Source organism: Eurosta solidaginis, chromosome 2, assembly GCF_040869045.1.
Source record: "Eurosta solidaginis isolate ZX-2024a chromosome 2, ASM4086904v1, whole genome shotgun sequence".
Taxonomy (NCBI): Eukaryota; Metazoa; Arthropoda; class Insecta; order Diptera; family Tephritidae; genus Eurosta; species Eurosta solidaginis.
Window position 1 is genome coordinate 33502715 of NC_090320.1, and position 13133 is coordinate 33515847.

The 13133-nt window shown below is 35.1% G+C and overlaps 1 protein-coding gene across 2 annotated transcripts in view; it reads left to right on the forward strand.

Annotated features, from left to right (window-relative positions):
• The first annotated feature begins 2877 nt into the window (after nt 1-2877).
• The window catches only part of Tsp (Thrombospondin), a 72477-nt gene continuing 62221 nt past the window's right edge, over nt 2878-13133 (forward strand). The window contains exon 1 of one of the 2 annotated variants that reach the window (XM_067764929.1): nt 2878-2992. The gene's annotated coding sequence lies outside the window, so the exon portion shown is untranslated. Of the gene's footprint in view, nt 3393-13133 lie in introns of both variants that reach the window. The other variant, XM_067764928.1, reaches the window with a different exon arrangement.

The following is a 13133-nucleotide window of genomic DNA, read 5'->3' on the forward strand; positions in this document are numbered from 1 at the left end:
AAGAAGGCGTTGTCACGCCCATTTTTTAAAAGGTTTTATTTAGCTTGACTTGACAGGCTGGCTGGTTGGCACGAATTTTGTAATTGAAATTTAAGTAACTTCCCGATAAGCTACAAGCTTGAAACTTGGAATGTAGTTTAGAACCCGATGCCAATGCAATAATAAGAAATAAAAACTCCAATAGGTGGCGTATGGATCGAAATATTTCAAAAAATCGTATTTGTGGTCCGATTTGGTTCATATTTGGAACACATAATACATACATAAATAGAAAGCGGCCTGTGAAAAAATCGCCGCTAGGTGGCGCAAGGATCGAGATATTCAAAATAATCGTATTTGTTGTCCGATTTGGCTCATATTTGGAACACATAATACATACATAAATAGAAAGCGGCCTATGAAAAAATCGCCGCTAGGTGGCGCAACGATCAAGATATTCAAAAAAATCGTACTTGTGGTCCGATTGGGCTCATATTTGGAACCCATAATACATACAAGAATAGAAAGCGACCTATGAAAAAAAACTCCGCTAGGTGGCGCAAGGATCGAGATATTCAAAAAAATCGTATTTGTGGTCCGATTTGGCTCATATCACACATAATACATACAAGAATAGAAAGAGACCTATAAAAAATCACCACTAGGTGGCGCAAAGATCGAGTGTTATTTAAAACAAGTAAGGAAGGCTAAGTTCGGGTGTAACCGAACATTACATACTCAATTGAGAGCTACGGAGACAAAATAACGGAAAATCACCAAGTAGGAAAATGAACCTAGGGTAAGCCTGGAATGTGTTTGTATGACATGTGTATCAAATGGAAGGTATTAAAGAGTATTTTAAGAGGGAGTGGGCCATAGTTCTATAGGTGGACGCGATTTAGGGATATCGCCATAAAGGTGGACCAGGGCTGACTCCAGTATTTGTTTGTACGATATGGGTATAAAATGAAAGGTGTTAATGAGTATTTTAAAAGGGAGTGGGCCTTAGCTCTATAGGTGGATGCCTTTTCTAGATATCGCCTTAAAGGTGGAACTCTAGAATTTGTTTGTACGATATGGGTATCAAATTAATGGTATTAATGAGGGTTTTAAAAGGAAGTGGTGGTAGTTGTATATGTGGAGGCGTTTTCGAGATATCGACCAAAATGTGGGTCAGGGTGACCCAGACCATCATCTTTCCAAGGGCTTTTGATTTCGCCCTGCAGAACTTTTTCATTTTCTTCTACTTAATATGGTAGGTGTCACACCCATTTTACAAAGTTTTTTTCTAAAGTTATATTTTGCGTCAATAAACCAATCCATTTACCATGTTTCGTCCCTTTTTTCGTATTTGGTATAGATTTATTGTATTTTTTTAATTTTTCATAATTTTCGATATCGAAAAAGTGGGCGTGGTCATAGTCGGATTTCGGCCATTTTTTATACCAAAACACAGTGAGTTCAGATAATTACGTGAACTGAGTTTAGTAAAGATATATCAATTTTTGCTCAAGTTATCGTGTTAACGGCCGAGCGGAAGGACAGACGGTCGACTGTGTATAAAAACTGGGCGTGGCTTCAACCGGTTTCGCCCTTTTTAACAGAAAACAGTTATCGTCCTAGGATCTAAGCCTCTACAAAATTTCACAAGGATTGGTAAATTTTTGTTCGACTTATGGCATTAAAAGTATCCTAGACAAATTGAATAAAAAAGGGCGGAGCCACGCCCATTTTGAAATTTTCTTTTATTTTTGTATTTTGTTGCACCATATCATTACTGGAGTTGAATGTTGACATAATTTACTTATATACTGTAAAGATATAAAAAATTTTTTTTAAATTTGACTTAAAAGTGGGCGTGGTCGTTCTCCGATTTTCCTACTTTTTATTAAGCATACATATAGTAATAGGAGTAACGTCCTGCCAAATTTCATCATGATATCTTCAACGACTGCCAAATTACAGCTTGCAAAACTTCTAAATTACCTTCTTTTAAAAGTGGGCGGTGCCTCGCCCATTGTCCAAAATTTTACTAATTTTTTATACTGCGTCATAAGTTGAACTCACCTACCAAGTTTCATCGCTTTATCCGTCTTTGGTAATGAATTATCGCACTTTTTCGGTTTTTCGAAATTTTCAATATCGAAAAAGTGGGCGTGGTTATAGTCCGATTTCGCCTATTTTTAGTAGGAACGTAACTCGTCGTAGTATGTTTTTACCCACATCTTTGTTCAATATGCGCTTACTTTTTACGGAATTAGCGCGTTCATATATCTGAAGATTGTGTCCCCCCAGATGGGTTCCAACATCAGAAGGAATCGTCTGCATGTGATTTTATTTATAGACACTGACTAGACCAAAGTACATTATCAATCTAACTGAAAGCGAATTAACTCAACGTAAAAAATATAGTTTGGCATAATACAACAAAAAAGCATTGACTTGATTAGTGGCATTGTACAACGCAAAGCCCTCATGTACACGTGTGTAGGAACAACAACAAAGACATTCAATACCTACAACCAAACTCAGACGCACAGCAACCAAAATCGTAAGCAGGCATAACATATTTTTATGTGGGCGTTCTATTACTGGCAACTCACTTTCAGCGCTGGTTTTCTATGTAACGTCACAGCTAAGGTGATCGTGTTGCCTGACGCTTAGTTATTATTGTGCTCACAGTCAACATCAACGCGGCAGCAGCAGTGACACGTTTTGCTCGATTTAAATTACCAACAATAAATGCGGCCAAACAAATAAAAAATCAAGCGAACGAACGATCAAACGAACACTCAATACGTTGGCAAGAGCGTATTATTATTGGCCTGGCTAACATCTCTTTGCGGTTCATACTTGCTTATTACAGCTGTTGCTGCTGCTGCCCACTGATCGTGGCAAGAATTGTGTTCGTTGTTTGCGAGTAGTTGCCTGGCTGTTGGAGCGATCTCTCCAGCGGCTGACATACGACCAGTCTTCATTCAAATATAGACCTTAGCGGTTTGTTGACGCGCTCGTAAGTGTATACAAAATTCTATTTGTAATTCGTATTGTCGTGTGTTCGCGCACTTCGCCTAACAGCCGTAGTAATAAAAGCCTCCTCGTAGTTTATACGCGTGTGCTTGTGTTTGTGTTTAAGGTGAAGGACCAATTACAAAATAAACAAATTTGTTCAAAAGTGCGAAAAGCATTCGAATATTTTTTGAATTCAATTGAGAATTCGAATATTTTTTGAATTCAATTGAGAATTACGTGTGTCTCGGAAAGCTGTGCCTAGGCATCTGTTAAATTGAACACCGCTTGCATTGTGGAGGCGTTGTGCGTAGTTTGTGTAATTAAGGTGGAAAAATCCTTTTGAGATTTCGAATTCGTATTGCTTAGGACTACAGAGCTCCCAACGAACTAAATTTGTAAAGGTGAGATATGAAAAAGGAAATATAAAATGATTCATTTTGTTTTGTTGATATGATTCTCCGTCATCCTTTGTAAAGTTTGGTTTGAATATAGATTAATTTCGCTGTTGCGCCATCTTCAGTGCCACTTTTCAAAAAACAAGAATTGGAAAATCTATCACGATTGCCTTTTTTTTTACTTAGCTTAAGACCTTAAGTGTCTTCCGAACTAGTTACTTGAGTAGTGAGATTCAAACAGTGGGTTTGTTAATATTTAAAGACGACCCTATGGGAGAAGTTGACAGTCACATCGACCAGCTGATAAAGATGAACAAAAATATATGGTATTGCGGCCGCCGTGGTGTGATGGTAGCGTGCTCCGCCTACCACACCGAAGACCCTTGGTTCACTCCCCGGGCAAAGCAACATCAAAATTTTAGAAACAAGTTTTTTCAATTAGAAGAAAATTTTTCTAAGCGGGGTCGCCCCTCGGCAGTGTTTGGAAAGCACTCCGAGTGTATTTCTGCCATGACAATCTCTCAGTGAATACTCATCTGCCTTGCAGATGCCGTTCGGATTCGGCATAAAACAAGTAGGTCCCGTCCCGCCAATTTGTAGGAAAAATTAAAAGGAGCACGACGCAACTTGGAAGAGAAGCTCGGCCTTAAATCTCTTCGGAGGTTATCGCGCCTTTCACTTAAGACCGAGTTGATACTGCACTGTGTTGATGGCTTTATCACTTTCATGGAAACGGAAACAGTTATTTTTATAAATTTTCGACAGTAAGTTGCTAAAGATCTTATTTAAACTTCATAGGTGTAGAATCATTACCGATAAGCTAGGAGCTACTAATGCGGTTAAGGCACATTTGAGAAGGGGACTCGACAGGATGCGTTATGCCAACATTGCTCTGGCTTTTTTGTTATAGACAGCATATTTCATACTTAACAGGAATGAGTGGTACGCAGACGAGAACGCTGAATGGGTGAGCGGAAACCGCAGCACTCAGCATCGTTCCATAAATACAGAGCTCTTCACAGAAAGTCTGAGACTTTTATAAACCTTTCCTTGACGGGCAAGAAATAAACTTGCTTATAGTGCAAAATACATAAAGAGTCCTTGTGGCTCCTCTGGCGCAACGGAGGCTAAATATATGCAGCATGAAATCAAATATGCTATTGATGTAATGAGGTCCACAAAAGAGAGATGGACTTAATATGACAGAAGGAGCTAAACGATAAATTTGGCAGGAACATACGTGATCGCAGGTACTCTGCACTATGCTTACGATTATAAGACAATAATGGGCTACATCTGTCCAATGAAATAAGAAGGATAGGATCGTTTTTCCTTCTAGAACAAATGAGGAAGATGGTGAAATGGCTCATCTGGTAACCTTACCTGAACTTTCGTTTGCTTTCGAATGGGTCGGAGAGGTCTTTTCCGATGCTTACCGATCTGACAAAACTTCTCAGTATCATTTAGAAAAGCCATATAAGCTTTGAATGGAACTCAAGCTCAGAGATAGCAGCATACAAGCACTGTTAAGTTTCAATTAGTTCTCTGACTTCGGGCTTTCGAATCCTTAATGTTATATTAAGCAGGTAGATTTCTGTAATAAGTGAGGATGACAGGATTGCATATCTCTCAATATTTTCAATGCGCTCTATTTTTTTTTAAACGGGATATTACCATTCTCATTTCGTCGGTTGACAGTAAGTATATTTCGTCGTCAGGGATTATGATACTGAGTTCGACATCTTCCTCACTACCTAGCAAGGAGGTCAAATGTTCCTTCAAAAACTTAAGCACATTCTGTAGTCGAAAGCAAGGGCGGCATTGTCATTTCTGCAAGAATCCAGCCTCATTGGCTTGGTTAGGTTGGGTCGCTGCTATCCAGTTAAGCAACAGCTCACTTGGACACTTTTGCTTTATTCCGGTGTGTTACCACATACCCTAGCAGTTAAACAGGCTTCCAGTTGTTTAGTAAATCGCTAGGCGGCAACGACATATCTACGAATAAGGCATACAATGGCTGAGCATAAAGTGACTGTATGAGTCCACATCGTCATCCTCCACACAGCTGATATAGTATATTAAGGCGTAACGCATAGACTTCTATTGTAGAGTGCTTTTTAACGCTATCATCACCATAGTTAGATTATATTTTGTCAACTCTAATAGATCGGCTGAGAGCTTGGAATCAACAACAGGTCAGACAGACCTCGATATAGGGAACGAGGTGGTATCAGACACCCCCAGCGAATTAGGGGCATAGAATATACCCGCAGCAGGTATGCCTGTCGTAAGAGGCAACTAAAATACCAAATTGATTCAAGGGGTTGTATAGCGCAAGCCCTAGGCTAGTACCTTAATGGTGCTTGTTACCGGAACGTACCGGATCTGCATCCGGCAAAGGTCCTTCAACATCGATAACACTCCCCAGGGTCTTCGGGGAGTGTCCCTATGGCTACAACAACAACAACAACAACAGGTAGTATCAGCCCATCGTTTTCTTAACTGACACAAGGTCCACCCGTTCAGAAGCAGAGAGTAAGTGGTCAGCGCAATCGCAAAGTCTCCACTAATAGACAAGTTCAATTCGCAATAGATCAGGCTGACAGAAGTATATCCATGCCTTGGTACCAACATAATTTGCATCAAATACTAGTAAGATGAAACTGAAAATTAGGTAAATCCAACCTCACAACCCTCGACCTCGCGGTAGCAGAGCTTCCCGCTTTGATAGCCATCTGATTATCTAAGTAGATTCCTAAACTCCGAAAGAGTAACAGCGGCGGATAGCCCCACCTGGAAGACGCTACAGGGATTGGGCAGCCTAAATTCCCGACTTTCACCGAGCTTATGGCAGACTATTCCACCAAAACCCTCCCACCCAGGCTGGATCCATTCGTTAACAAGTTCGCCAATTTCCCTTCCCTTGGAAGGAATGTAAGTGGCAAATGCGACAACAGGAGCGGAAATCAACGTACTCTGTGGCAACTTGCACTCGCATCATTCACCCTCGCGTTTCGTCTCTCTCTCTCCTCTTTTCGGTATGATGACGCTCATAAACATTACGCGTGGTCTTGTATCCAGCTTGAAATTTCTTCGCTACACAGACACAATTTCTTGGTTGCCACAGGGTAATAATCCGCGTGGATATTTGAACCTCGTAGACATGTGTCTACCGTCGAACACACCGTGATCAATATAGTTTCTCGTTCAGAAGATAGCCCGTACATATCTTTATATGCTGACGCCTGGCTCTGCAGTTCGTCATATTTCCAAACGCGGTAAATTCGAACAACCTGAATCCCGTTGGAAATGTTACATAGCGTAGGCTGGATTTTGTGACTGTGGGACCAAACGCCCCTGTTTACCGTCTCGGTATTAAAGTCGCTAAGTATCGTGTCGGTGTCATGTCTTTTCTAGACTAAGTGTCTAGAAGGGTGTCCTAACCCGCGTCGGCTGCATCATCTTGATGCTGATTAATAGAGTTTCCATAAGGTTCCTAAATACCGAAAATGATTAACCATAATTCTTGTCGGGTAAAATTCGTATCATTGAATGGGAGTAGTTTGATCTGAACTTAAGCCCTTTTAATTTTTAAAATCCTATTAGAAATTCAGTTAGTGTGCGTTCCTTTTTTTATGCTACATAAAATGAATACAAATAATATTAAATAATTATGTTGATATTTAATTATTTTATATAATTCTGTTTGTGCATAAATTGTTATTCAAATATTTATGTAAATTTTACGCAAATAAATTTGATACATCAAAAAATACTCAAAATTTGCATAAGAAATAAATAAAAGACTATAATGAAAGACGCTTTTTGTAATTTTAGAATATACAAATAGAATTAGAAGAATTAACAAAAAAAAAATTCAAACAAAATTAAACAAATTTACATATATGGGCAAGTGTCTTTTAAAAACCGATTAAAAGTTTGAAAATACTCATATATTTTTATTTGACTCTGAATGGAGTTAGGCAGTTAAGCACTTGTCGCACGCGTACTGACACAAAGTCAAAGTTGATTAATTTGATGTGAGATCGATTTTTTGTACAGTCTTCATGTATTAGGGTGGAGCAAAATAAAAGCATGTATGGAAATGTGAGTTCAGATGTACGTAGGAAAGCTATTTATTTTGATATGTAAACATCTTTGCTCACGCCATGGGGGAATCTTGAATGTGAACGTAAGGTGTAGGCGTAAATACAACCGTAAGCGTAGTCTTTTTAATTGGTATGCTATATGGGGATATATGTAGAATGTAAATGCAGACGTAGTATGCGGTATTTACGTACTGAATGGAGTACTAGATAATGTGTAAGCATGAGCGTAGTGTGTGCTATTGGTATACTGTATGGAGTACGAGACAGAGAGTAGTCGCTTCACTGTGGCGTAATGAGGAAAAAAGGTACGTAATAGAGTTGATATTAGCGAAATCACACGGCAACTCAAATAAGTATAAATTAAAGTTTCTGAGCATATACGTAAATAGTTTGTTTACATATGCGCGAAGAGGTGTATACAATGCCCGTGGTTAGATATTCACATTTAAGTTAAAATTTATTGTTTTTTTTTTTCAGAAATTTGTTGATAGTAAATCTTTGTGCATGATTTGGTTATATAAACAATAAATTGCAAATAAAAAACACAAAGGTAACTAAAATAAAATGAAATAAAATAAAATTAAATAAGATAAAAAAAAATAAAAAATAAATTAATAATACAAAAAAATAAAATAAAATAAAGTAAATAAAATAAAATTAAATTAAATAAAAAAATGATATGAAATGGAACAAAATAAAATGAAATCAATTGAAATCAACTAAAAAAAATAAAATAAAGTAATATACAATAAAATGATAAAACAAAAAAAAAATTAAAAAAATAAAATAAAATAAAACAAATTGAAATCAAATAAAATAAAAAATAAATAAAATAAAATAAGGTAAATAAAGTAAGATACAACAAAATAAAATAATATAAAATAAAATGAAATAAAACAAAATAAAATAAAATAAATAAAATAAAATAAAAAATATAAAATAAAATTGAGTAAAATAAAATAAAACCAATCAAAATCAAATAAAATAAAATAAAAAATAAATAAAACAAAATAAAGTAAAATAGGATAAATAAAGTCAGAATAATATAAAATAAAATGAAATGAAATAAAACAAAATTAAATTAAATTAAATTAAAAAATATAAAACAAAATAAAATTAAATTAAAAGAATAAAAGGAAATAAAATAAAATAAAATAAAATAATTCAAGGTTCGATTCGAGCTTTTTTTTCTAATGATAATTATTGTTATTTTTTAATTTTTCTAAATTTGAAAAATTGTATTTTTGTTTTTGGAATAGTAAGTAGACAAAATATTCAGACAACTGCCATAGCTGCGCAGATAGATCCAAAACAAAAACAATTGATAAAATAAAATAAATAAAAATAAAATAAAATAAAATAAGGTAAACTAAAATAAAATTAAATAAAATTGAAATAAAATTAAATTAAAAGAATAAAAATAAAACAAAATAATATGGAATAAAATAAAATAAAATACAAAAATAAAATAAAATGGAACAAAATAAAATGAAACCAATTGAAATAAAATAAAAAATAAATAAAATAAAATAAAATATAAAATAAGAAAATAAGATAAAATAAAATAATATGCAATAAAATTAAATAAAAAAAAACAAATTAAAAAAAATAAAACAAAATAAAAAAAATTGGATAAAACAAAATAAGATAAAATAAAATATAATGAAATATAACAAAATAAAATAATATAAAACCATATAAAATAAAATAAAATAAAATAAAATGAAATAAAATAAAATAAAACAAAATAAAATAAAGTGATAAATAAATTAAATTAAATAATGAAAGGAAAAGGAATAAATTAAAATAAATCAAATGAGTGAAGGAGAGAAAAAGAAAGGAAAGGGAAGCTAAAGGAAAGAAAAGGAGGAAAGGAAAGAAAATGGAAGGAAAGGAAAGGAAAGAAAAGAAAAGGAAATAAAAGAAAAGAAAAGGAAATGAAAGGCAAGGAAAGGAAAGGAAAGGAAAGGATATGAAAGGAAATGAATGGAAAGGAAAGGAATGGAAGGTAAAGGAAAGGAAAGGAACGGAAAGGAAAGGAAAGTAAATGAAAGGCAAAGAATGGAAAGGGAAGGTAAGGAAAGGAGAAGAAAGGAAAGAAAAGAAAAGAAAAGAAAAGAAAAGAAAAGAAAAGAAAAGAAAAGAAAAGAAAAGAAAAGAAAAGAAAAGAAAAGGAAAGAAAATTAAAGGAAAAGAATGGGAAGGTAAGGAAAGGAAAATAACCAAGGAAAAGAAAGGGAATAGTAAGAGAAAGCAAATAAAGTTATGTCTTTAGTGTAGTTAAATTTCACCCACTGGACGAACTCTAGTAATATTTAGTAGATTAATCCAGTTAACAAGTACGTATATTGTCGGCACAATGCCAAAGTCACGCATGTGCCATTTTTGTTGTAACGAAATATTATATATGTCAAATTTTGCAAACACAATAAAACAAATGTGCATGTTTTTGAAAAAAAAAAAAATTAAAAAATCATTTTTCAGTTAACATTACTTAGTGGTTTACAAAAGTAAACCTTCCAATAGTGGTTGAAAAATACAAAATTAAATCTCTATTAATTAAATCTCTATTTTTAACAATGTCTTACGCGTTTTTCTCAAAGCAACAAATATGCAAATTCGTTACTTTGTCATTGAACCGACGATATTATTTTTCGCTCCGCCCTATTTTAAACGTAAATGTAAATCTGGTGATGTGGCGCTTTGTGCCATATTAAGACACATATTTAGCAAAGGTTGTATACAAACCAGTTAATAATATCTCGTGGGTGTTGAATTAAGTAAAAAGCAGCTTTCAAAACTAACTACCATTCAATTTAAAATCAATAATTAATTTTTGTTACATACTTAAATGTAGATATGAATCGTTTAATATATTACGTAAATAAAAATAAATTTAACGCAAACTGCAAAGTGAACGCGGTTCGAAAGAGGACCAGTCAAACTCACGGCGTATGCAAATGATGTTTCAGTCATCATAAGCGGCAGATGTCTACCAATAATCAGCTCAATGCTGGATCGCGCACTTCGGGATGTACATGACTGGGCATCTGGGGAAATATAAGTCGCCAAGGCGCGAAATCACGATCTAGTAATATTTACTAGGAAATATAAGGTCCCTAATTGGACTAAGTCTAAGCTTGGAGGAGTAATTCTTCAAAAAAAAGTACAGCGCAAATATATACTCCCTGTGGAAGAGAGAGCGAAGAAAGGCTACTTGCCATTATATGCATGCAAGAGGATGCTAGAGGGAACCCTGAAAACTACCCCGACAGCAACGTATTACACGCCATTCTGCATGTCAGATCTACAGACCTAATGGCCAAAAATGTAGCGCTAGCAATTACAAAAGGTTGAATGCCTCGGGGCAGCTTGAGTGCAGGTTGTATGGCTATAGAAATAAAGCGCCATCTAATATAGGGCGAACGGACTACATGGCCCCATGCCTGAGCTTCGAAAAACATCTTGGGGCCACAATAGCAAGGGGGCGGAAATGGCAGATCATACTGTACACCTCTATACCGATGGTTCTCAATTGCCGGAAGGGGTCAGCTCTGCTGTTTACTGTGTCGATCCAGAAATAAGTTTGTAGAATAGATTGTCAGATCACTGCAGTGTTTTCAGGCAGGCGGCGCTGTTAGAAATTTACGTTATGTGCAAATACTTCGTCATTAGACTCACAAAGTTAGTCGTATACCTAAAAAGTGATGACTTAAGACTCAGGATAGGCATACTAACAGGGGACTACCTTTTCGCATCACATGCTTATGTATAAGTTAGACCTCATCAATAACAGCAGATGTGTTACAAGTTTTTTGAATTAACAAAATTTTAGTTTTCATCAAATACCTTCATGGCTTTGAGTTCTATTTTATTGTTATTACATCCTTTATATTCGGTCGGTTGAATGTTTGTCCGCTTTTCATACAAATCGTGCAATCGACTTTTAAGTAACTTTTCATTGAGCTACAAACGCGAAACTTTACACATAGGTTAGAACACCGTGACAATGCAAGAAAAGGAAAAAAATACGTTAGGTGGCGCACAGATCGAAATAATTAGATAGGAGTTTGAAAATTTCAAACCAGCTTTTAAGTAACTTCTCGATGAGCTAGACACTTGAAATTTTAATTCAGAGGTCGATGACAGCCGATGACACGATACAAAAAGATTCGCTAGGGGCGCAAGGGATGAGATATTTAGAAAAATCGTACGAAACGGAGGGAATTTGGGATTGATTTTTATGTAAGTTCTCATTGAGCTACAACTGTAAAACTTCACAGATAGGATAAGACGGCGAGAAAATTTAAGAAAAGGAGAAAAAATGCCGTTAGGTGGCGCACGGATCGAAAAAATTAGATAATCATTTGGAAATTTGAAACCGGGTTTTAAGTAACTTCTCGATGTGCTAGAGGCTAACAATTTAGAGCTTAATTCAGTGGTCGATGACAGCCGATGACACAATACAAAAAGTTTCGCTAGGGGGCGCACGGGATGAGATATTTAGAAAAATCAAACGAAACAGAGGGAGTTTTGGGATTGATTTTTATGTAAGTTCTCATTGAGCTACAACTGTAAAACGTCACAGATAGGTTAAGACACGAAGAAAAGGAGAAAATAAAAATAAAATAAAAAAATTGTAAGCACTTTCTTTATTTCAATGGACAAAAATCGGCAAAAAAATCTCCTTATATAAAGACATATTCTTGCTAAACTTTTCGCTGATTTTTGCCCATTTATATAAAGGAAGTGTTTAAAATTTTTTTATTTTATTTTTTCTTAGTTCTTTTTACTTATCTTCTAGTTATTTTGTATTTGTAGCAGGTTGTTATATTTTTTACTATCAGACTTTTATAGCACTAAATCTAATCCAACTGTTTTACATTTACTGGCCTCGGTTACAGCTTTAGTAAGAAGTTATCACTGATAATGTAAATTGTTATATTTAACAGCCAGTCTTTTTTAGTCTTGTTTATTAAAATTCTATTTGTTTATCAATACTTTTTATGAGGCGAGAAAATGAAGGTTGTTTACTAAGTTCAAAAATGCGCTGACGTTTTATAAATACAAATTTTAATTCGTTGTAAATCTTTTCTCAGAGGAATAGAAGTATTTTATTGATCCCTTGGCCTTGGTTATTGTTAATGATTTTTAAAGGTTAATACACTTACCGTTGCTTTTGAGAGCTTTCAAGTAACTCTTTTCACTTTTTTGTAAATTTTTTTACCAGAAATAGGTATAGATGACACGCAAGTGAGTATAGTGCTACAGTCGCATGTTTAAAGTCTCATGTAAGCTTGCCAATGCTGGTATGAGAAAAAGGTTTTTTCAATTATGAAAAGTTTTTCGAAGCGACTTTGTCTCTCGACAGTGCTTTGGCAAACACTCTGAGTGTATTTCTGTCGTGAAAAGCTTCCCAGAGAAGATTCATATGCTTTGTAGCTGCCGTTAGGAGTCGGCATAACACATGTAGGTCTCGCCAATTTGTAGGGAAAAATTAGAAAAAATAAGCACAACACAAATTGGGAGAGAAGCGCGGCCTAAATCTTCTCTGAGGTAAATCGCGCTAAATATTTATTTGTTTTAGGCAAAGCTACACGTTTTAGCTATTAAACAAACGGTAGTAGAGCGGGATAGT